Below are 24,233 nucleotides of genomic sequence, written 5' to 3'. Positions count from 1 at the left end.
GGTCTAACTATTGACTCGACTGTTCAGGAACCGTGGTGGTCTGAACTACAGTGGTTGAGAATAGCCAAACTGGCAAGCCAATTGTCAGTCCTGGAAGCGACAACGTGGCCATGTGGGGCGCACCAATTTCTCCCCAAGAGGAGAAAGGGCTAGGGTTTCCATCATGTGGAATCCCTTGGTTGGTGTGTTCCATGTTCTCAACCTAAAGATCAACGTAGGAATAAGGGGTGATTATGTTCCGTTTAGAATGAATTTTATATGACGACGCTTTAGACACAACTTGCTTTTTCAATTTTTAAGAGTCGAGAAAAAGCTAAAGATGACTCTAGTCTCCTTCGATGTATTAACGAGCCCGAAGTGACAAATGCTCGGATGGACTTTTTCAGTTATAGAGTTTGAAAAAGGCCAAAAGAAACTACTCTGGAGTTCTAGGCAGAGGGTGTGCCAAACCTTTTGCGAAACCACATAATACGTTTTATGGTACGAGTGGTCAATCTTCGTGAATGCTGTGTTCACTGCATCGCGATCAGTAGGGCGGCCGACACGGCTTCCTATGGATAAAGGCTTTGTTCCTATAGGGGTCTCCCAATATACGCGACGGTACGCGGGAGCACAAATCCGTATTAGTGCTATCGTCCCTCAGGAGGAATCACCCACCTTCGTAGAGATCGACAGTCACTATGTTTAACGACGCCGGTTCACGTCTCTACCTAGACCTCTACTGTGTTTCGTTATGTTTCAAAGCGTTGTTAGATAAATTCAGTTCTTTTTAGGTTGATCTTGCTTAGCAGTTTGCCTTTATGGATCACCACGTGATGTATGATACAACTCCTAAATGCAGTCTGAGAATGATAAGCAAGCTTTTTCAATTCTTTCAACTTATGAAAATCTTAACTACTGAAGGAAAAGAAAGACATCATCTTTTCAAACAGATCATAGAGCACACACTGATGCACTTTCCTAAATCGACATGCAAACTGTCAAAATGCACATGCACAATGCAAGTATTTCTTTTCTTCTTCCTTAATGTTGATGTATTACAAAAAGAAAGCTGTTGTATAATTTCGAATTCAATTTCAAGCGAAAGCAAACAAGTTTTTGTCCAATAATCAAAAGAACACCTTAAGATTCACTCGTTTCAAACACGAGAAATACTGAAATCCAAACCATATAACGAAAGCAAATGCTCAAGCAGCTATGAACAGCAATAAACTAGCTCTTAGAATCACAACGACACTTTCTCACAGGTCTAGATCCAAGAGGTCACAGCAAGACTAGTTCACTTTCGCTATGGGAAACTGTGAATGAAAACAAGAAATACAATAAGAACAATCACGGTTTCTTCATACAACTGAGGCAGAATGAAGGCAAAGAAAGGTAGTTTCAGCTGGGTATACAAGTTGACAACAGGTTGCAAAAACAATATTGAAAACTGGGCAACAGACAGGAGGGAACCCTAGTTGCACAAGGCAAAACTGGATCAGCGCAGGTGTTGCACTGTCAATCTGACATGCAGCGCAAGTAGCCTTTGCTGCAGCTGCACTGAAGAGACAACTCTCGTCTCTCTCAGATTCCGGGTCACAGTTTGCTCAAAAATCAATGGTTTTTGGCCAAATCAGAGGCTATCAGCCAAGTATACACTAGAGGATGATTAAGGAAGATGAACACTATCACAAAGAGCTAAAAAGAGTCCTTGTGGATCAGCTCTTCAAATCATAAACATGCCCAGCACTGGGCTAGAGTAGCTGCCCTCTACTTTGCATTCGAAGGATTCAGATGCAGTTCGATTCGGTACTCCCTTTGTTTAAGAAATGAATAGCAAGAAACACAAGCTACCAACAAGACACGATCCCCAGCGGAGTCGCCAGTCTGTTGTGGGGAAAAGTATCCAACACGGAATGACCCTATCCCACTCTAAGGGTGATAGTTCCTTAGCAACAGCTGAAGCAAAGCTATCTAAAGTTACTTCTTTATGACATGCAAGAGATGAAAGGAAGAGATCCACTTACTGATGTCTTGCGCAAATGGTCGATCCAATCTCCTCTATTTACCGCTTGCTCCCAGCTCCAAGTCTTCTCACGGGCCCAGCTACACGAGATCCTGCGAACAAGACAAGAAAAGGACACTACAAGAAGCATGCATTCATAATTGATTCAAGGATTAGCATAAATCAAATACGCAAGTAAGACAATACACCATTGAAACACATGCGAATAGAAGAACCTCAAATGCTTTATTAATATAAGGAAGTAAGGTTCAGGCGGTGATACAACCGTAAGAGGTCCAATCCAGCATCACCTTCCCGACGGAAAGAAATCTCCTCTTCACCTCCCTCAAGCAATCACCCAATACTCACAACTGTAAACCAACAACAATTCTTTGCACTAAATTCCGGCCTCCAGATCCCATGGGATGAGATCCTTATATAGAGTTTTGGAGTGAAGATAAGTCAGCTTGATGTGTGACTTGTTGTCCTCTTCAACTCCAGTTGTTCTTCAGTCCTTGAGTCCACTCGGAGTTTCTACCTTCCACTTGGAGTTTTAGAAGCTCTTAACTCATCATTAGGCGAATCTTCTGATCCAAGTGTCATTTTGGAAGCTTCCTGGGCATTGGCACATTGAGAAAAGATTCCTCCACATGTCAAAGTACGCCCAACGCAGGTAGCCTTTGTTGCACTTGCTATGCAGCGCAGGTACACCATAGAGCTTTTGACATTCAGCGCAGATGCTTAGTGGAGCAGCTGCTTTGATCCAAAATTGACCTGTTTTTGAGTGTTTTTCAGTGGAGAACTGATCTGAAGTGCTGTGGTTTGCTGACCTTGTTCCTCTAGGAGTAGGAACAACATGTTTAGGGACTTTGGATCCCTTAGATTATTGACATTTCATGCTTTATGCTGTAAGGCACAAAAATGTCTATAACAATTAAATAGGCAGTTAAAAGTTAAACAGGTGTCAATAGAAGTAGATTTCGAGTTCCCCTAATGTTTAAGGAGGAATCTCAGTCAGGTCTATATATAGGAGAAATGGAAATGTAATAAGGGTTGGAAGTTTATGTAAAAAGCTCCGTTATTAAGCTTATGCAAATACTCTGTTTCTTTGGTAATACAGTACTGGCTTCTGCTGCTCAAGAATCATAGAGATTTCAATGTATGTGTTCCTGTTGTTGTCTTTTCATGTTGCCTACAGTCTTATGAGTATTTTATTACTTAGAAATCACTTGCAGTGTTCTAATTTCCTTCATATACTTGTAAACTGTCCTCTTTGTGTTTGGTGTACTATAACTATATTGAAATCTGAATGCCTTGATTTTATTGCAAAGCCAATTCTACTGTTAATGCTAAAGGACATATGACTCCATAAGCCCAATGGATGCTTGTTAATTTTGATTCCACCACCTTCATTCCTATTTGTTTCACAAAGAGTTAGCCATCTAAATCATAATTGAAAACCTTCAATCCTTTGAGAGAGCCCTCTCAGGCTAAGGAGGCTAAGCCTTAGCTAAAAGATTGGTTTGAAACAGTTACTTGAAGTCTTCCTGGGCTGCAGCCTTCCAGGGCATGATTTTGAGATAACAAAGGGTATGAAAAATGTTGGTGAACTCTGGCACATCTTGGTCCCTTCCCTGTCGTAGCGTGGTCCAATTTATGTATTTGTCCTCGTAGCTTTTAACAGGGTAGTACTGCTCCTTAATGGCATCCCGGAATGAATCCCAAGTGGGTGCGGCTGAAAATAGTGAGCCTATACTTTCATCCTTCTGCTCGCAGTAGGCTTCCCACCAGTCCTTGACATGAGGGGCTGCTTTGAGAAGAGCGAAAATAATCTTTTCTCGACTCGAAAATTCATGAACAGAAAAATACCCAGCTAGAAGATTTAACCATTTATCTACGGCATCTGCGTCTATTTGACCCTTGAATATGGAGATTTCAAAATTAACTTGTACCTTAAAAGACGTGGTATTTCCAGAGTAGCTGCTGGAAGCCGATGCATCACTTTTGGGTAGCCATTGAAGGATCTGCGCAAAGCTATCCATCATCGCGTTCCTTTGCCGCTCGAGGGCTTCTTCGAGCAAGATTTTGATAGGATCTCCTGCCCCCATGTTTTTCTTTTCATCCACCATGGGAGGCCGTCGGGATTTGTGAGGCTGGTCTTACAAAGGTTCAACGATTTCAAGCCTAACTCCTTATATCCTGACCTCGTTGGGGACATGCATAGAAAAACAGAGAAAAACCAGACCGCTTTGATACCACTGATTCGAATTTAAACAGGAACGCAACAAATTACAGAGATAACCATGAACACAAAGATGCAGCGGAAATAGTACTTCATTTCATTAATGTAAAATACTGAAATATGCTTACAATCAGAAATGGAAATAAACCAGCTTGGGCGATGGTAGCTTATCTCTGAGAAGAGATGTGGCAGCTACATGCCTCTGAACTGTGTTACAATGAGGCTCGAAGGCCTATTTATTGTTGAGAAACCATGGAAAACCCTTCACATCCCAAAACCTAACCCTAGAAGATGAAACGCCAAATTGTGGGCCCCGTTTGGGTAAATTAGTACATCAATATCCCAGGGTCGTAACTTTGGCGTACGATCTTCGTTTGACGCATACAATAGCTCGTTAGAAAGGTCTATCCGAGCACTACAACTTTGGGAAGAGCAACATCGCTCCATGGACCCATGTTTCTCCCAGATTTCCCAAAAAATGTCGTTTAGGGCCTCAAAACAGCTCTGAAAGTTCAGGACCTGCAAAACTGCTAAAAATAGTAAATTGTGCTACAATTATGGAAACTAAAAAACTGAAAGAGACAGTTGTGGGGGTCCAAGTGGGATAGGTTGGTGGCCACCAACATCCACCTGGATCACCAAGCCAATTATTTATACATGATGGGGGCCAAATAATGGATTGGAGTTTACTCTAAAAACACACATGACCAACCAACATGACCCAATTCTAGGGGTTGGTATGCAACTCTTATCCGACATCATGATGATGTCACATATGCCACACAGAAATCACTGAGTGGTGCCGCGTGTCACTTAGATTCAACCCCATTGGTTGTCTAAAAATGTCAATGAAGCATGCCATGTGTCACTACCACATCATCACCTTGCTTCCATTTCATCACATCTACGTCATCTTGTTAAATTTTCTTAGGGCTATATTGTTCTTTGCTTTTAGATAATTTCATTTCTTCATTTGCATATTAACTTCACCTCATATCATCATATCATTTTTCAGTTTTACAACATTATTCAACAACATATGCAATTATATAGAAAGAATAACATCATCATCAATGCAAACGAATATAAATGAATAATAGAAGAAAAAAATTCACACATAGAGACACAAGGATTGGTTGAAGACCAGGGAAAAACCCACTATGGGGAAAACCTTTTCACATTCTTCTTATTATTAGATTATCATAATTGAATGACTCGGAAAAAAAGTGTAGAATGATCCATCTCTTCAACCATAAACCTATCTAGTGAAATCAACTAAACAATATCCATGAGATGAACCCAAGAATTCTAATAAACCAAAACCTTGAGTCAGAAGCTTGCAATCTACTGTAACTATATGTGGTCAATTGTCGAACTCTGCAGTCAACTCATGAAATTTTCGGTCAACTAAAAATTCAAACACTAGGTCTCAATCACACGCATAGGCCTACATTCCTATAGTTATAGCTGAAATTTTCCTGTGACAAGCCTACGGTTGTGATCCAAAACCCTAGACACATGTTCTAGTTTCATCCCCTACAATTTTGGACATGTGCGAGCCAATCTCCGCGAATTGCCTCAAACTTGTGAGAGCCAAAACCAAATAAGAGAATAGAAAAATTCTTCATGATCATGTCCAAATAAGGTTTAGGTCACTTGTATTTATAGACTTCCAAGAGTGTCCAATTTTATTTATGGTCGACCTGATCAAATATGCATATGTGGGCTTTAATTAAAAAAATACACTTTCCTTTGTCCAAATTGAGCACTTCAATAGTCAACATCAGTCCTCTTGAAAGGAGGAATCTCGTCCCATGGTTGGAATTTATCACTGAGCTGCAAAATTAACACTCCCTCTTAGCTAGGGAGAAATTCCAACTACATCATGTAATCATCACAAGAATCTTGTCATTAAATTGTATCAAATGTCATCACTGCTCATATCTGCTTATCTCATGATTATCTCTGCTCATATGTTGAAAATTATCAAATATAAAAGAAGAAAAAAAATGATATCAGAGGGGAGCCTAAGCTACCACCCTTTATTCATCAAGGATCCACTACTACCACTTAGAATCACTACCAGTGGGGAGCCCAATGCTACCCCCTGGGAAACATCAGAGAGCTTATCATCAGGGAGCCCTGCTTAACTTGGAACCACATCAGGGAGCACATCTCAACTCGTAAATCCATGACAATGAAGAAGTTCCTATTGGACACTCTCACCTCATGTCTATGACAACAGGGAAGTTCCTAGGGGACACTCTCACCCCATGTCAAGCAATAGGTGAGATACCACTTACCAAACAAGGATCATAACCATCCCATGATGGAAAAAATGGGAGAGATGCCATTTGATATACGAGGTAAGGATCACAACCATCCTATTTCCTGTTGATATTCCCAACAATGACACTCAATAGTCATGTGGTAGAACACCTGCAACATAATCAACTTGGGTTGTATACCTCAAATCACTCTCTCAACTTGTTGGCCATTTGAGGAGTAGTATTCCCAAAAGGCCCAGCTTGTAGGTATGATGCCAACTGGGGTATACTCTGCATAGACCAAGATAAGGGAGCGACATCTTCGACCCTATGGGTAACATATAGGGGTTATACCCTATTTTCCAGAGATCCCTCAACTCCAGGAGCCCTCCATCTCAATTCCTCAACCTAGGGGCTCAGATGGGGGGAAGAGTTGGCTCAGTGTTCTGATCAGTCATGCTCTCTGTAGATTAGAAACGTATCATTGTGCTCATATCTAGTATCAGCGTAAACAACTCACTAAAGAGTTTAATCATAATGTCTCAATAAAAACAATCTCCTAATCCTTCAGGACATCAAATCCAATATTACATTAGCACAAATATATATCACAAAAAGTATACATTATTCATCTTCCCTCTCACGAAGGTGACAAACACAAGCCTCAACTTGACTCGTATGGCAACACTATCTCAATATATGAAGATATATCAGTCCCAACTGTATATGAGATTCTCTGCCAATCATATCCCACTCTTTATCATCACAATGTATCATTGTCACATCTAGAACCTATTCAAAATAACTTCCAAAGAGTTTCTTCAACCTGCCTCACAACTAGTCATGCCAACAACATCATGCTCAACCCCAACCGTGCTTAATGCTACAAACTTTTCATCAAAATATATCTCATACTAAAACAACACCCAAAAATTATCATCTTATCAATAATGATCTCAAATAACATCAGTACATCCATGCAGTCACATATCATAGGAAGAATATCTCAGACTAAAAATTGATCGTCCCATGAAAATATCTCGAAGTGTGCTCAACGACAACTCACTATGTATGAAGAGGCTCAATCATGAATTGACTCAGAATATATGGATTGGTATTCACACAGAACATTAATGCTTCAATAAACTATCAATTTCCTAGTCAGGTTCAATAATATCTCTTCATAACTTCTTGAAATTCAATTGGAATGTCCAAAGATTTGCATGTCCACTTTTCAAAAACTCCTCTAATAGCTTCATGATATAATAATTCATCATTCCATAATTCTTCATTTCGAACTTCAGAGGCCAAATCCCTCTTACTTTAATCATTAGAGGCTCATTACCTGTCAAGAATAGACCATCAAACTATAAAGCCAAAATCAAAGCCATACCTTGGACCACTTTTGAAGTAGAAGTTTGGATTGGCACATCTTCTTGGCTTCACGAGGTAACTTTCAATACAGACATAACCAACCTCATGAAGCTTGCTTCATATAATGCTTTCAAGGATAAGTCACAACTGTTTATACTTCAATCAATGTGTCAAAGCCAATGATTCGAGTACAAAACCTCTATTGAATACCAATATTAGTCGCTGAATGTCACTATGCCCATATAACATTGTCATTAAGGCAAATCATCAATGATAAAAACCCTAATTTTTTTATCATTGTGAATTCAATCAATCCATAACCCAAAACATATCTATGAACCATCAAGCATCATGTTAAATTTTTGAGGCATCATCAATTATCCAAGCCAACTGAGTTAAGTCAATAAGCAAAATCTTGTCAACCCTTGCAATTGTTATCAAATACTGTCATATACTAGCTTCAATGATCAAATCAAAATAACATACTAATATGTATATTCTGGTCCCCTGCAAACACAAGTTTAGTCAACAAATTCACATTCTCTATAGTAATTCAAATATTCAAACCTCCTTGCTCATAGAACATTCTATTGTCTGCTTCATGTCTGTAGGAGTGTCATTTTTCAGGTGCACTTCTGCTTTCGTGCATAGGGATTTAGTTTTTGTGGCTTACATGGACAACCGCACCCATAGGCCTTCTTCTATGTGGTTGTGAGGCTTATAACCAACATGATAAGATTTATTCCATGTGGTTGGGGCTTAGACTAAGGGAAACCCTCTCTTCTCAGAACAAAAAATGTTGCAGACCAACGACATCAGATATTAGTAAAAAAAATTTACTTCAACAATAAAGAATCTTCTACACATTTAATGCAAATGACAATAGGTGTAGGCATCTTATGGAGAGTTTCTCCCTCTTAATGAGCAGCCACTTCAGCCATCATAATTCAAGTCATCAACCTGTATATCATAATATTTTCATGCATCAAGATAAATGTTAGATCATAAAGTCCATGGGGGCTTCACTCATTGAACCTATGACCTATCACGTGCGTTCATGGCATATTAAACAATACCCTTAATTTGACTACATATTGGAAAATACCCTTAAAAATAACATTATTTAACCCCCTACCAATACGAACCCAATACACATTCCCAATTTAAAAAACCCCTACTTCCACTAGATATTGTAGGTATCCTTTTTTTTACTAACATTTTTTATACCCCTTAATATTTTTTCATTAACTTTGAGCTCCATTTTTTATATTTCCCACTGTAAAAACCCTTTACCCCCTATATATCCCCCAATAGATTATGCCAATTTTTCCTCAATATATATCCCCCAATATGAACCCATTTGGTATGGTATTTCTCCCCCATTGAAGCCCTTGTAATAAAGTCGAACTATATCACATATTCATCATGGTCATAACAAGTTAGCATCAACTACTTCATCATCACATATGAATATGGCATCAAATTTTCATCAAGGGTTTAAAGTCATATGATTAAGGCAAGTGACAAGTGTATCATTATACTTCAAGGATCATAATCACTACATCACTTCTTTATTATATTATCCAACCATCAGGTCAAGACATCCATATTTATCACATTGTCCAATTTACTAAGCTTTTCAAAACCTAAACAAGGTCAACAAGAAGATCCTGAATATCAATCTTATTGTTACTTTTTTATCATCATGGTTATCATGCATATCACAAGCATTAACAATAGTATCAAGTCACCATATAAAAAGCAATGTATCTAAGTAGCTTTATCATGAATTAATAGAATGTAAGATACTTGTCCAATATGAAGTGCACCATCTCATCATAAATACCATGAATCAAACTTACTGTCATATCCATGCATGAGCCATTTGTGAAGGTGATATTTTCATCATACCTTAGGGATTACTTGTTAGTCTCATATTCACATAGACAATCAATAAGTTCAAGTATTTACAAAATAATGAAATTATTAATCATGAAAGTAAACTTAGTCTAGAAGTCTACATATGACCAAAGAATGAGGAGAATGGGAGAAGTTAGAGATGGAGATCACACAAAGGAGTCGTCTACGGAGGTGGAGGAATTGCTTCAACGACCAAAAGTGGCCAGAATCCGGGCAAAAAAATTTCAAAAAATCTTGTAAATGCAGTGTTTGAACCATGTTTTTGATGGTGGAAATGGATTCAGCACCATCAAAAACGTCTAAAGCACCCAAAATTATGAATTTTGATAGCTTTTACTTGGATTTACAAAAATCCCTGCTAGATTTTTTCAAAATATGACAGGGATTTCCATAACTTGACAAAAAAGCATAATTTTTAGACTACCGCTCACACAAAATCAGCTAACATGTTTGTGGAGATATTGTGGAGAAAGTTACAGAGAAAGTTCAACTAATTAGCAAAATTAATAATTTTCTATGATAACCTCAATTCTATAATACAAGGCCTCATGTGTGTGAATAATGTGTTATTTGTGAATATACAATTAGGCTAAAGCCTTTTCCACCATGTATCTGGTCTCTTGATATTATTATTTTGTTTAAATTAATTATAATCATTTAGTATATTTTGTTTAAATTAATTATCATCCTTTGGTATAGGAGCTAATGAAGATATTGGATTTAGAGCTGGAACCTTGTGTTGAGCTGCGTTGAATCTGTGTTGAAAACATATAGCGCTTACATTGAGTTAGGTGGAAGAGACGCTGCAAAATTTCATTGAACAAAGATGCAAACTTGGGTTGAAGTTTTGGTTGGAAACTTGCTGCTTGTGGGCACTCGTGGGAAGTTGCGCTGAGATTTGTGTGAGAATGTTGCGCCTAAAATGAGTGTGAAATTGCAGACTTCCTGTTGGAAAATCTATTGTAATATTTCAAGAAGTGTGGTTGTTGGATTAAACAAGCTTTAACAAGATTTGAAGCTGTTGGACCACTGTGAAAAAGCATGAAGTCTACGCCTCTTTAAGCGTGAAGGAGTTTCGACTGAATTGTGGGAGAATCATTGCCAAGATTCCTACGTGTAGATCGCTGCTTGTGAAGAGCGTAAAGGGGATGTCTTGTGAGGATTCTCAAGTCGTAGGTTGGAGCAACGTTGGAAGATCTGCGTGAGACCTGTGTGGAGACTGACATTGGAGACCTGCGTTGAAAATATGCGTTATGAACTGTGCAAGTACATAGACATATAACATTATGCTTAAGGATAAGCTGCAAGGGAGAAAAAGGAGACTCTTGCGGTTTTCTTCTTTAAAGTGAAAGCCTGTACCTCATTCGATGCATGGAGTAGCATTGAATTGGACTTAAGGCAAAAACGAAAGTTCTTTGGATTCCTATAATAAAAAAACACGTAATTTGCAATACGCTAAAGAATTTGTAACCTGCATAAGTGCAGTAAAATGCTGCGTGAGAGAGAATACCAACGTGGAGCCTTAACCTACGTGGAAAATTTATGAACCCTGTGGAAGAAAGACACCATTTGTAGAAGTGGTTGTTGGCACCAACGTTTTTTTTACACCAGTGTTGGCAAAAGTGTTTGTCAGATTTGAAATCACCATCAATAGAGCAGCCAGTGCTCATGCAAAATGCCTTGGCGCAAATGGGTTAGCGTTGACTAGAAGCGCCAACATGATATAAATCTGATCCGAAAATATATGAAAATAAAAATATACCCAAAAATAATAAGATAGAAATAGATAAAAATGCTTCTTGATTGATCAAACTCTTAAGGTAGTGCAACACCATACATTCACTCTTTAAGGAAGGAGAACACTCCACAAGCCATATGTCTATTCATACAATATTCCTTGACACCTCTCAATGTGGAGTCTCTAGCCTCTATATAGGCCACATACATACAATACCATGGGTCATTACCATGGTTCCCTCAATACCATCTATCTAATACCATGGGCTCATTACATTATTACTAACTACTTGTAATCCCTTACATGATACGGGTTACCCACCTTATTTATTACTATGGCCCATCCCATTATTACATTATTCCCTTGGGTACCTCCCTTTGTACTCCATATTATCCCCCTTAGGTATATAACATTCCACCCTCTTTAGCATGTTTCGTCCCCGAAACATGGGAATAACACAAATAATAAGATTGACTCAAAAGAGTGGTCCATTGGTACCATGCACGTGCATCTAGCCATCCAAGAGAAAGGTGAACCCTCGATCTTGCTGGTGCCTCACTCGCTTAAGATGGAAGTTGACCGTGGCAGCTCTTTTGTGTTGATGTGTAGTAGGTGGATCTTCGCTCCTCTCTATCTGTCCTGTAGGGGTTGTTGTCCTTGTGGCTAATTGGTTGCCATCTTGCTGGTTGTTGTCTTGTGGGGTGAGGTGGGTGATGATATGTTGAAGTTTTACCCCAGGGTGTCTTTTTCTTTAATTCGTCGTGCTGTGGTGCCTGCTGTGGTGTCTTATCTTCCAATATTACTTCAACCACTGAGCTCTCATCCGATGTATCAACACCTGTAACTTTTTCTGCTTCAGCCTTTGTTTGTGTTTGATTGTCAATCATCAAAGGCTCATCCTTTGATATGTCAGTCCCTGGAACATCTTCTACTTCGACCTCTGTGGACTCTACCTGTTTATTGATGGAAATATCCTGTAATGTAATTTTCTTCTTTTTATACAAGAGCTTCAGGAATTTCTTCTGCACATTAATATTGATAGTACCCACGGATTCCATCCAGGGATATCCCAAAACAAAATCCATATTATCCATCTCTGAAGTATAAAAATCACCATGCAACACATACTTATCCATAGAAATCTTCAAATCCTTATACACTTGAACATCCTCATCATCTATTTGTGTGTTTTCAATGTGTTTTGCTGGGACTTGTAATTTTTTTGCCAAATTAATATTGATAAAATTATGCTTGCAACTAGGATTTATAGACACAATGATCTTCGCCTTCTGAATCAATCCATGAACTTGCAATAAGGAGACACCAGTAGAAAATAACCCCTTACGTGTCTCATTCTTTTTTCTAGCACGAGACCATTTGTCTATAAAGAGTTTTTCAAATTCTTCATCTGAAAATTTGGACAACTGTTTGATGCCAAGTGAGTTCCACCATATGGCAGCCTCTTCTTTCAGACTAGTCAGTACTATAGCCTTCCAAAATTGCCCATATTTGAATTTTAGTCTTTGTATGAATTCTTCAATAGTAAAGCTATCATCTTTCCCTGTAAGAGTGTTTGAAAACAATTCACTTACTTGGCGAAAATTTGAAATTGTCACAATTTAGTCAATCTTGCTCAGAATCCCTATTATGACATGTTTTTGGAAATGGAACAATCAGTCTGCATCTGCCCATGTGATAGAAATCCCGATCCAGGCACTGAAATTTTAGATCTGCGCTGCAACTCTCCCGTCGTCACAAAAAATTCTGAAAAAAGAGCTGATTTTAAATCAGCGATATCTCCTTCATCCGGACTCCGATTGATTGATTTTTTTTTGAAATTGGGTATTTTTTTCACAAAGATTTCAGATCTTCAATTAGATTTTTCAGATCTTGCACTAGAACGTCTAGATCTGCGCCGCAAACTCGCTGCCCCGAAAAATATCTGCAACACCATTGATTTTTAGATCAGCGATATTTTCTTCATCTGGACTCTGATTCAGCCAATTTCTTTTTTGAAATTGGGTATTTTTTCACAAAAAATCCAGATCTGTAATTAGATTTTGCAGATTTTGCCCAAAAATGTACAGATCTGATCTGCAAACTCGCCGCCCCAGAAAGTTCCTACGAAAAAATAAAAAAAAATTCTCCACTTTTGCCCAAGAAAGTGCTCTGATACCACTTGATATAAATCTGATATGAAAATATATGAAAATACAAATATACCCATAAATAATAAGATAGAAATAGATAAAAATGCTTCTTGATTTATCAAACCCTTAAGGTAGGGCAACACCATACATTCACTCCTTAAGGAAGGAGAACACTCCACAAGCCATATGCTTGTTCACACAATATTCCTTGACACCTCTCAATGTGGAGTCTCTAGCCTTTATATAGGCCACATCATACAATACCATGGGTCATTACCATGGTTTCCTCAATACCATCTATCTAATACCATGGGCCCATTACATTATTACTAACTACTTGTGGTCCCTTACATGATACGGGTTAACCACCTTATTTATTATTACATTATTCTCTTGGGTACCTCCCTTTGTACCCCATATTATCCCCCCTAGGTATATAACACAACATTCAATTCATTTCAAGAAACTATTGAATGTGAAAGGAGATACCAACAATGAGCCCAACGTAATGAGTAGCCTGAGCACTAGCGTATGGCCAGTGTGGAGAAGGATCTTATGCAATGTGAAAAGACCTGTGTTGGAAGACTTTCCGGTGGAAGACCTCCTTGCGTTTCTAAATTATATGGTGTGTAAATCAAATGATGCCTAATTTCTTCATTAACGAATTACATGGATAAGTGTAAAGTTTAAAGAGGACAATGTTAAGTCACTTTTGATAAAGTGACCGTAAAATTGTTTTGTAATGGAACTTAAAAGGGGATTAAAAATATTAAAGTTTTTTATGGAAATTTAAAAAGGTATACCTAAGTGATTTGAATAAGGTGTGGTATTGTAATTTAATGGGGAGATAAGGAGTGTTGGTGGAGTAATAAGGTAATTTTCTTATGCAGGTGTAAATTTTTGGAGAGATAAGGTATAATTTTTTTTTGTAAATTTGGAGTGATAAAGTGTAAATTTTTGTAATTTTGGAATGATTTGTAATATGGAGTGATAAATGATTTTTTTTTTAAGGGAAGGTCATTGTTGTAATTTAAAGTAATGTTTTACTTTGAGAGAGGGTGAGCTGAATCATTAAATTTAAGATTGTAATCGAACTTTGGGGTGCATTATCAGTAGTACCCGACACCCTAAGGTCACATAATCAAGCGAGCGAGTAAAAGGAGCGTGTTAAAGACCAAAATGGGTAAAGGAGGAAAACATCTTCAAAATGCAACACTAGAAACTAAAGAATGTAAGAGTACAACCATGAATAGCACAACAAAATTGAAGTACTTGAGTGGAAGATAAAGTGAAATCAAAATATAATTAATCAAATGACTAGCGCATTAGAAGCAACAAAAAATCTTCAAAATGAACTAGATATGAAAGAGAAACTCATTAATGAACTCTAGACAAAATTGAGGCAAAAACAAGATCTACTTGATGCAAGATGTACATAAAAGATAAATGCATTTTGTGACACATAAGACCTCATCCAAACAACAAATGAAATTTGTGAAAAAAATGATCTCATCCAACAGGCTGATGAAAGTTGTGACACAATTGATCTCATTGAGAAAGTTGTGCTACTAAATAAAAACGATGCAACCAGTTGTATCAAAGATCTAATTGAAAAGTTTGATGCAACATGTGATACAGATGAGTTGTTAATAGAGATGATTGATGCTCAGTGTGATACATGAGACTTAATGAAACAAACACAAAATATTATCTATAGTAACAATGGTCTTTCCAAGATGGTGATCAAACCTTGGGAAGAAATTTTGTTTCAACAAATATCAACATGGCTTGGGATACAATAAAGAAAACAATTTTTATGTTCCATATTTCTCAAAACCAATTTAGTTTGTAAGTGCAGATTTCTAGAAAATACCCAAAATCTTGTTAAGTGTAACCATTGTAAAATAAATGGTCATATGGAGAGTAAATGTTTTGATCTCCATCCTTGTCTTCATTGTGGGAAGACAAATAATCTATCAGAGAAATGTCAAATGCTAAAGAAAACTAAAATAACAGTTAATTAGGGATAGATAAACCCTTGGTCCATGGAATCAAGAAGTAAAGAAGCTGCATAAGTCCTAAAATCTACTTATGATATAGGTAAAGATAAAGTTTCTTGAAGGATTGGAAAAAATTAAAAAGAGAAACTCTCCTACACCTTAAAGGGGGGAGTTCAAAAATCAAATGTAGATGATCAGTGGTCAAACAAAACCCATGTATTGTCTCTCCTTTAAACTGACAAAGGGGGGAAATGGTGATGGAATTTAAGATTGTTGTCAGACTAAAATTTTCGACAAACTCAACAAATTTTCCAATGAACATCAACAAATATACCAATGGGAATCATCAAATATGCTAGTGGGCATCATCAAATCTACCATTGGGCATCATCAAATTTTCCAAATTGGAAAGTGAACTTCCAGTTTTCAACAACCAGTTTTGGTGGGTTTTCAAGTAGTTTTTCATTGAGGCTCAGTGCAACAGTTTCAGCATGAAGACGTGGAGATGGTACCAGTTTCTTACTCTGGACTTATGATTGAGGGGGGGAACATTAGCCTCATACACATAAAAAATTAATAAGTACAAGTATTCAAAAAATAATGAAATTATGAAATTATTGATCATGAAAGTAGACTTACTCTAGAAGTCTATGTCTAACCAAAGAATGAGGAGAATGAGAGAAGTTAGGGATCGAAATCACACAAAATCAACGAAGATATTTGTGGAGATATTCATGGATATATTATGGAGAAAGTTATGGAGAAGGTTCAACCAATTAGCCAAATTGGTAATTTGTTATGAGAACCTCAATTCTATAATACGAGGCCTCATGTGTGTGTGAATAATGTATCATTATTATTAATTGTGAATATATGATCAAGCTAAAAGCCATTTCTGCCATGTATCTTGTTTCTTGATACTATTATTTTGTTTTCATTAATTATCATCATTACCTTGCCATCCTTATGTTTCCATCCAATATTGCATTTGAAACAATATACCCTACATATCTTGTAGTATTTAGATTCCTGTGCACTTTCTTATTTGACATTGGTAGCTAGAGCACTTTGTCAACTCTTCATCAGGTGCCTCCTTTCCAGCACTAGCTCTTATCTTCCTGCATTAGCCATCTTTTCCTACACCTCAGATGACACTCGAGACGGATCCACTTATCACATCTTATCATGAGGTTATAATTATCTAAATACTCAAATATACATGCAAGAATCATAACCAATGATAAAATCAATAAATCTAAACAAAAGTAAAGACACAAAGAAGTAACTTAAATTGAAAAAGTACTTATCTTCAATGAGAGGTGATCATCTCCCTCTTGAACCAACCTTCAAGAGTCATGTTTATCCATTGACCATATAATATTGTTGCCTTCAATATATTTATCAACTTCAGCAATAACTAAGGCCTAATTGAGACTGTCCCATCTAGGGATACATCAAATCTGCCACAATTGCTTGAACATATTCACGTTGACCATGCTAGGGTTTCTAGATTGAATATCCCAAACCTTTGTCATAATCCAGGGTTTCTTTCAAGCCCTAATCTCATAATATCCATCAAACCCTAATAACAAAATTGCCTAGGGTTTCCTTCAAGCCTTAGTATTCTTTTAGGTCTCCTCCATCTTCTCTTGCTTCCAACAAAGGTGTATTCATAGGGGTGATCTTCAATGAATTTTCTTCAGCCCAACTCTGATACCATGTTAAATTTTCTTAGGGCTATATTGTTCTTTGCTTTTAGATAATTTCATTTCTTCACTTGCATATTAAATCACCCCATAGCATCACATCATTATTCAGTTTTACAACATATGCAATTATATAGAAATTATAACATCATCACAATGTAGCGAAACATAAAGTAACAATAGAAAAAAATAATTCACACATAGAGACATCAGAATTGGTCAGAGACCAGGGAAAAATCCACTATGGGGAAAACCCTTTCAAATTGTTCTTCTTATTATATTTTCATTGAATGATTCAACAAAAGAGAGTACAATGACCCATATCTTCAACCATAAACCTATCCAACAAAATCAACTAAACAATGAACATGAGATGAACCCAATAACGATAATAATCTAGCACCTTGATTCAAAACCCGCGATCAACTATCACTATCTATGGTCAACTACCAAACTCTGCAATCAACTGGTGAAATCTTTGGTCAACTGAAAATTCAAATCCTAGGTCTCAACTGTATGAAAAGAGTGTCATGTGTGCAGTTGAAACCCTTCAGCCACATGCATAAGCCTACACAAGTATTGTTATATCCAAAATATGACTGTGAAAAACCTGCAGTTATGACCCAAAACCCTATACATGTGTGTGAGCTTCAAACCCTGCAATTTTGTACCTGTGCAAGACAATCTCCGCGAATTGCCTTAGACTTGTGCAAGCCAAAACCAAAGAAGAGAATATAAGAATGATTCATGATCATGTCCATATGAGTTTTAGGTCACTTGTATTTATAAACTTCCAAGAGTGTCCAATTTTCTTTAGGGTCATCCTGATCAAATATGTATATATGGGCTTTAATTAAAAAATACACTTCCCTTGTCAAAATTTTGCGCTTCTATAGTCAAAATTGTCCTCTCAAAAAGAGGAATCTTGTCGCATGGTTGGGATTTGTCATTGAGCTTCCAAATTAACACATCTTCCTTGGGACATTCCTATGCTAGCATGTCACTTAAGTGTCATTTTTCCAATTGAATCCTGCCACTTGTTTGTTCACGTCATGAGGCCACATCATGCTTACTTGTGCTTTGTGGGTCCACTTAATGTTTGTCATGTGTCAAAATATTATTGGTCTAGGGATTCCATGTGTCAATATTTCACTGGTTTAGAGAAAATCGACATGGAATATAGGGGGTGAATTCTTTGTTAAAAGTTGTGTGGGTTTGCACGCAATCCACCATACATGCTATCTCCCATTGTTAGATCAATTGAAATGTGCATGATGTTTATTTGTGTTAAAAGGTGAAAATACCTTTGTGCCTGATGTTGTCGATTTCTCATCAATGCTTAGATACACCCTGAACATGCACGACATTTAACAAATTTGGTGTTTTATAACCAAATTTGGTGCTTTTTCCCTTTTTGCCAGTGCCAACTTCAAATTGACATATATTCTAATTCAAGAAGAGTTTGATAAATTGTGATGTGTTGTTGAAAAGATATTGGAGAGGACTATCCAATAATGTCATCCATAGATTCATTTGATATCATAACTTCAACATAAGTTTAGTAAAATTCAAGCATTTTAACATCATTTGATGTGATCTTGTCAAGAAATTAGATTATCATATTGCTTCCATTAATTGTCATCAATGACACTAATTCTTTCTTTGACTCACCCTTTAAAATCAATGACACTGGTTTTCATCAATGAAAACACTAAGTATAGCAATGCCCCCCTTCATCATTGATGGTAACACCGCTATACATTGATGGCCATTGATGAAAATAGATTGAATTCCTTTTGTCAAGCTATTGGTTCAATCATGAACTCCCCCTATCAAGTTGTTGGTCCAATGAGAAATCTCCCTATCAAGCTACTCGTCTAAAGACTACTTTCAATGTCTACTCTCTATCCTTCAATGTATGCTTTCTCTCCCCCTTTGAAATCAATGGTAAAGGGATTTTCCAATGATGGATGCTTACTAGGTGACTACTTATCAATGCTACATAATTGTTTTTGTTTCTTCCTATTGATTTATGAATGAATTATCCCCCTAAGAATATGCTCCCTATCATATGAATAGACTCTCCTCCTGTCAATAAAATTTCTTTTCGTGAAATGTTCGCGCTATGTACACATTCTTCTTATCAAAGGCTGGAGGGAAGCCATATAATCCTTGGATAAAATCAATGAGCTATTCCTCCATGTGGGGAATAAATTACTCCCATCTTCTGTCAAATGGCTATACCCCCTTCATACGTATCTCACTTGGCCTACTCACTTTCTCTTTTTCATAGTTATTCCCCTTAGGCATGGTATTTCTTATTTTCTTAAAATGCATCTATCATGCATGATTTTTCTCCTTCAAGTTTCACTCCAATAATATATATTCTTAAAGAAGATTTCACAAATGGATTAGATCCAAATAATCAGATCTATCATTGGTTCTTATTGTCTCAATTTGAATGCCTTGGAGTTGATCCTTGGGTTACAAGAGAGTCCTTCTCCCTTGAACCACCTCAAATTGATACTACAATGATGTGCTATATGTCCTTCATTATGGAACTTGTAACATTCTATGTTGGCTTTGCATATTGGTGGGAATTTCCCATATGACTTTTTGTTATAACTTCTAGTTTGAGTGCCCATACATCTATTCTTGGAAGTTTGATAATACCCTCTATACTTGGCATAGACTTTGCAATCCCTTGCCTTATGTCTAAATTTAGTGCATGAGTAATAATAACCAAAAAACATATTTTGATACATGGTTGCATGAAGTTGTCTTGATGAAACATATATTTTGAAGTTGTTCCTTGGTAAACTTATTCATCTCTTTGTTGATCTTTGGCTCTTGTTCCTCTGCTTCTTGTGGATTCCTTGAGAATATGTTCTGTCATAGTGGGCCTTATACTTTCATCCTGATTTCTCTTCTTGGAATAGATGTGTATTGCTAATTCTTGGTGTATTTATGAGTTTCACTTGAGATGTTGAAGTGAACATGCTTGGGATGATTCATCACTTGCTTGGAATATTTAATTGTGTTGTTGTTGCATCCATCGAATGTATGCACATGACTTTTAGGTTGACATGACTTTTAAGTTGTTCTCCATTTCATGTCCTTGAGAGATATTAATCTTTGTATGTATCACAATCTTCTTGATAACAAAGATGAGGGGAGATCTATGGATGCTGAGGATGTGATCTAATGGCTCAAACCCTTTGATAAGATTCAAATTTCGATTGAGTGGATCTAATTCTCCTCTCAAATGCATAATTTATGCTTCCATTTTTTCATAAAGTTCCTCCATTTTGTTAATCTATTCTAACAAAAACTCCTTTATCCTTTTAGCTTCTTCTAGTTCAACTTTTAGAGAGACATCAGAGTCTGCATCTTGATCTCTATCTTGTAGTTTTTTTTCTAGTTGATTCACCTTCTTTATTGGAATTTTTATTTGTTTAAGTCAATTATGAGTTATCCTTCATAATCTACTTCTGCTTCAATCTCTTCTTTGGCTATGAACAATATCTCACCTCTTTCAACATTAATCATGCTCTCATTGCTTTTGTAATCATTCTCTTCCTTTGAGTACATGCTTTTCTTTTTGTCATTTCATGTTTTCTTATAATCCTTCATTAGAGAAATTATGATGTCTAAAATGGGCCTACTAAGGAATATTATAAAATAATAGTGGAAATAATAAAATAAGATTAGATTACGTCATTAAATTTTAGAGGGAAAAAGGAAAAACTACTTTTTCAACTCATAGTTTCAACATATCTCTCTATGGTTTTACTCAAATTTCAAGTGGGAGCTTGACATAACCATCAACGAGGGTTGAAGTGCCTCAACTTCTTGACAAGTATCTAAAAAGGGAGATGATAAACCATAAAGATCAAAGAATGTAGAACAATTGTCATTGGTTATGCTGGTGAGAAAATGATAAGTTTCCAAGATTTTAAGGCCCAATGCGCCTTGGCCCTTTAGGGACCAATGCTGACCACCAAGTTGACCCTCTCTGCACTTGCGTTAATCACCAACATGTTGCTCAGTATTGGGGGTGCGCTGATTCTAGAAATTCAGGAAAAATAAAAAGAATCCCGAAGATTCCTCTTCCAAAAGCTTCTTGAGGTTGTTTCAACCATTTACCTTGGATAAGAGTCTTGAATCCTATCCGATCCTACCTTGGAGTTTTCACCTCTTATCCCTTGAGCTCATTCTACCATCTCAAGTAGATCTCAAGCGTAGATTGGTAAATGGATAAGAATTCATGAACTACCTCCCTCATCTATATATTTACAACCATCCATGGACAAGAGATTTTCTTTTGGAGATTGATTGTACCCTCATGATGTTGCTTTGAGAGGCATTATTCCATGCATTAGGGTGACATAGAGGCATACTTTGTGGCAGGAAAAGGACAAGTCAACTTGGGGAGCTCTTCTACAAGATCAACTCCTATTTTTGGTTGTAACTCTTTCCATTTCTATTAATACAAAGAGTATATTATTTTCCTATATGTGATGTTATGATTTTATGTATTTCAATACCATGTTGATCTATTGAATGAAGTGATTGGATTATGCTACATAGATGTCATATATCTTTGGCTTGTCTTGTTTTATTGTGCAGGTTCTAATTATAGCGATCGGAACTAGGATTGGAGCATACAAGTCGAAGAAGGAGTGAATATTACGATAGATTACAGGTAGGCCTCATCCCATCATTCAATTAATTTAAGGAATACATTGTTCCCTTTGCTTTTTGTTGTTCTAGATCATTCCACCAGGCCTAGGGAAGACACTTCTGTCTGCAGTCATAAATTCTGTATAACAATGAATTTTCACATCCTTTGGATGGCTCTTGGAATTCCACTTTACATTACATTTATCACATATTGAAAATAATATAATCCATAAATGATGTGGCAAATGATGACTCATATACATCTTGACATGACACCTTAACAATACATGACATGACATTGATGACACGGGCTGCATGATGATATGGTAATATCAATCCATTCTTTCTACTGCTATCTTTGTGTCTTCTTGAAATATGGTGCATGTTCTTCTTCTTCCTCCTCCATAAGGTTTAAAATTAGGGAGTCTTCATTACGATCTTGTTCTTCAGTTATTGTTGTAATCTAGTTCCCTTTCATCTCCTATTCAATGCTCAACTTTTCTTTGTAGTTGCATGGGTTTCTTCTAGCATGATCTCCTTATTCTTCTCCTTCTTCATCATCTTGTCATGACATGATCTAATATCTTCAACTAGAAACAACTAATGACAAGACGACATCAGTCCGACAAACTCCTAGACTAACATGCTTCATGAGAACCATTGATTGTACTAGAAATTGGTGTTAGACTGAGGGACTGGCTCAGGGATTGCACAGTGCGCATTTCCAGAGGTTAAGGGTTAGGACTGAGGCTTGATACTGGACAATGTATAGTTTAGGAAGGCCAGGACAAGGCGACTGTTGATATAGACTTATGTAGGAACACAAAAAAATACAGATATAAACATAAACACAAAGATGCAACAAAAATAAAACTTCATTTAATTAACAACAAAGAATTGAAATATGCTTACATACAAAATGGAAATAAACTAGCTTGGGTGATGGTAGCTTATCTATGAGAGGAGATGTTGCAACTACATGCCTCTCAACTATGTTAAAATGAGGCTCAAGGTCCTTTTTATTGTTAAACTACAAAGGAAAACCCTAACCCCAGAAGATGAAAATCCAAGAGTTTGTGGCCCCTATTGGGGTTAGTTGGGAAACCAACTTCCCGGGGTCGTAGCTTGGTCATATGATCTACATTTGACAGGCACGATACCTCGTTGGAAATAAATCTCTGTGTATAATAGGATTTTTTGCAGACACTTAGGAGGGGCCTGTTGTGGACCCCAAAAAAATGTCGTTTAAGGGGTCAAAACAACTTCGGAAGTTAATGACTCAAAACACTACTAAAAATAGTAAATGGTGCTGTAATCAAGGAAACTAATGAAACCGATTGGAGGCCTAGGTGGAATAGGTGAGTGGCCACCAATTTCCACTTGGATCAGTTTTCCCCCCTTAGGAAGCAATGGTCCCCAATGTGTGTAGAGCCTCCATGAGGTGAGGAAATTTCTGTTGAACCTGGTACCTGGTGAACCTCTTGCCCTGGTGAAGGAGTTGGCCTGCTTTGACAACTCGATATAGCTGGATCCTCTGCTAGTGAGTGTTCTTGATATATGTGTCTAATCCTGTCACTTGTGGCCTGCTCGATGTAACTTGGGTTGAGCTCTGTTGGTGTCAGCAGCTCAGCAACGTCCAATGTGTCCAACAATGGAGGAAAGTATGGTCGCAACTCGTCCATATTGAACACCGAGTGCAGAAAAAGGAATGATGGAATGTTGAGATCGAAGGCATTATCCCCTACAAGCTTAGTGATGTTGTACAACCCATATCAAAGCAGGAAAAGCTTGCGGTGGGGCCCAATGAGGCACTCCTTCTGAACATGTAACCAAACTTTGTCGCCCACTTGGAAACTTGTGTGGCACTTGATGCTGATCATGATATTTCTTGTACTTATAATTGGCTTTGTGTTATGAAACCAGCTCAAGAAAAGATAGAAAAGATAGATCAATGCCTTAGAATTCAGCCTCTTTGAGGGGAAAACCTCCTTTACATTACATAAATGAACAATTCTTCGATGATACAAATGAAAAGACCTCCTTTCTATATATAGGAGTCTAAGGGGTCATAACATAATCAGAGCCGACATAACAATAATAATGTAAGGGCACAATAATAACAATAGTGGGCTTCTATGGGGCACAATAGTAACAATATGGGCACTA

This window comes from Pinus tabuliformis, chromosome 5_2 (genome assembly GCF_031772625.1).
Source record: "Pinus tabuliformis cultivar Carrire ecotype Pingquan chromosome 5_2, CPIR1, whole genome shotgun sequence".
Taxonomy (NCBI): domain Eukaryota; kingdom Viridiplantae; phylum Streptophyta; class Pinopsida; order Pinales; family Pinaceae; genus Pinus; species Pinus tabuliformis.
Note: the sequence above shows the minus strand (reverse complement) of the source record.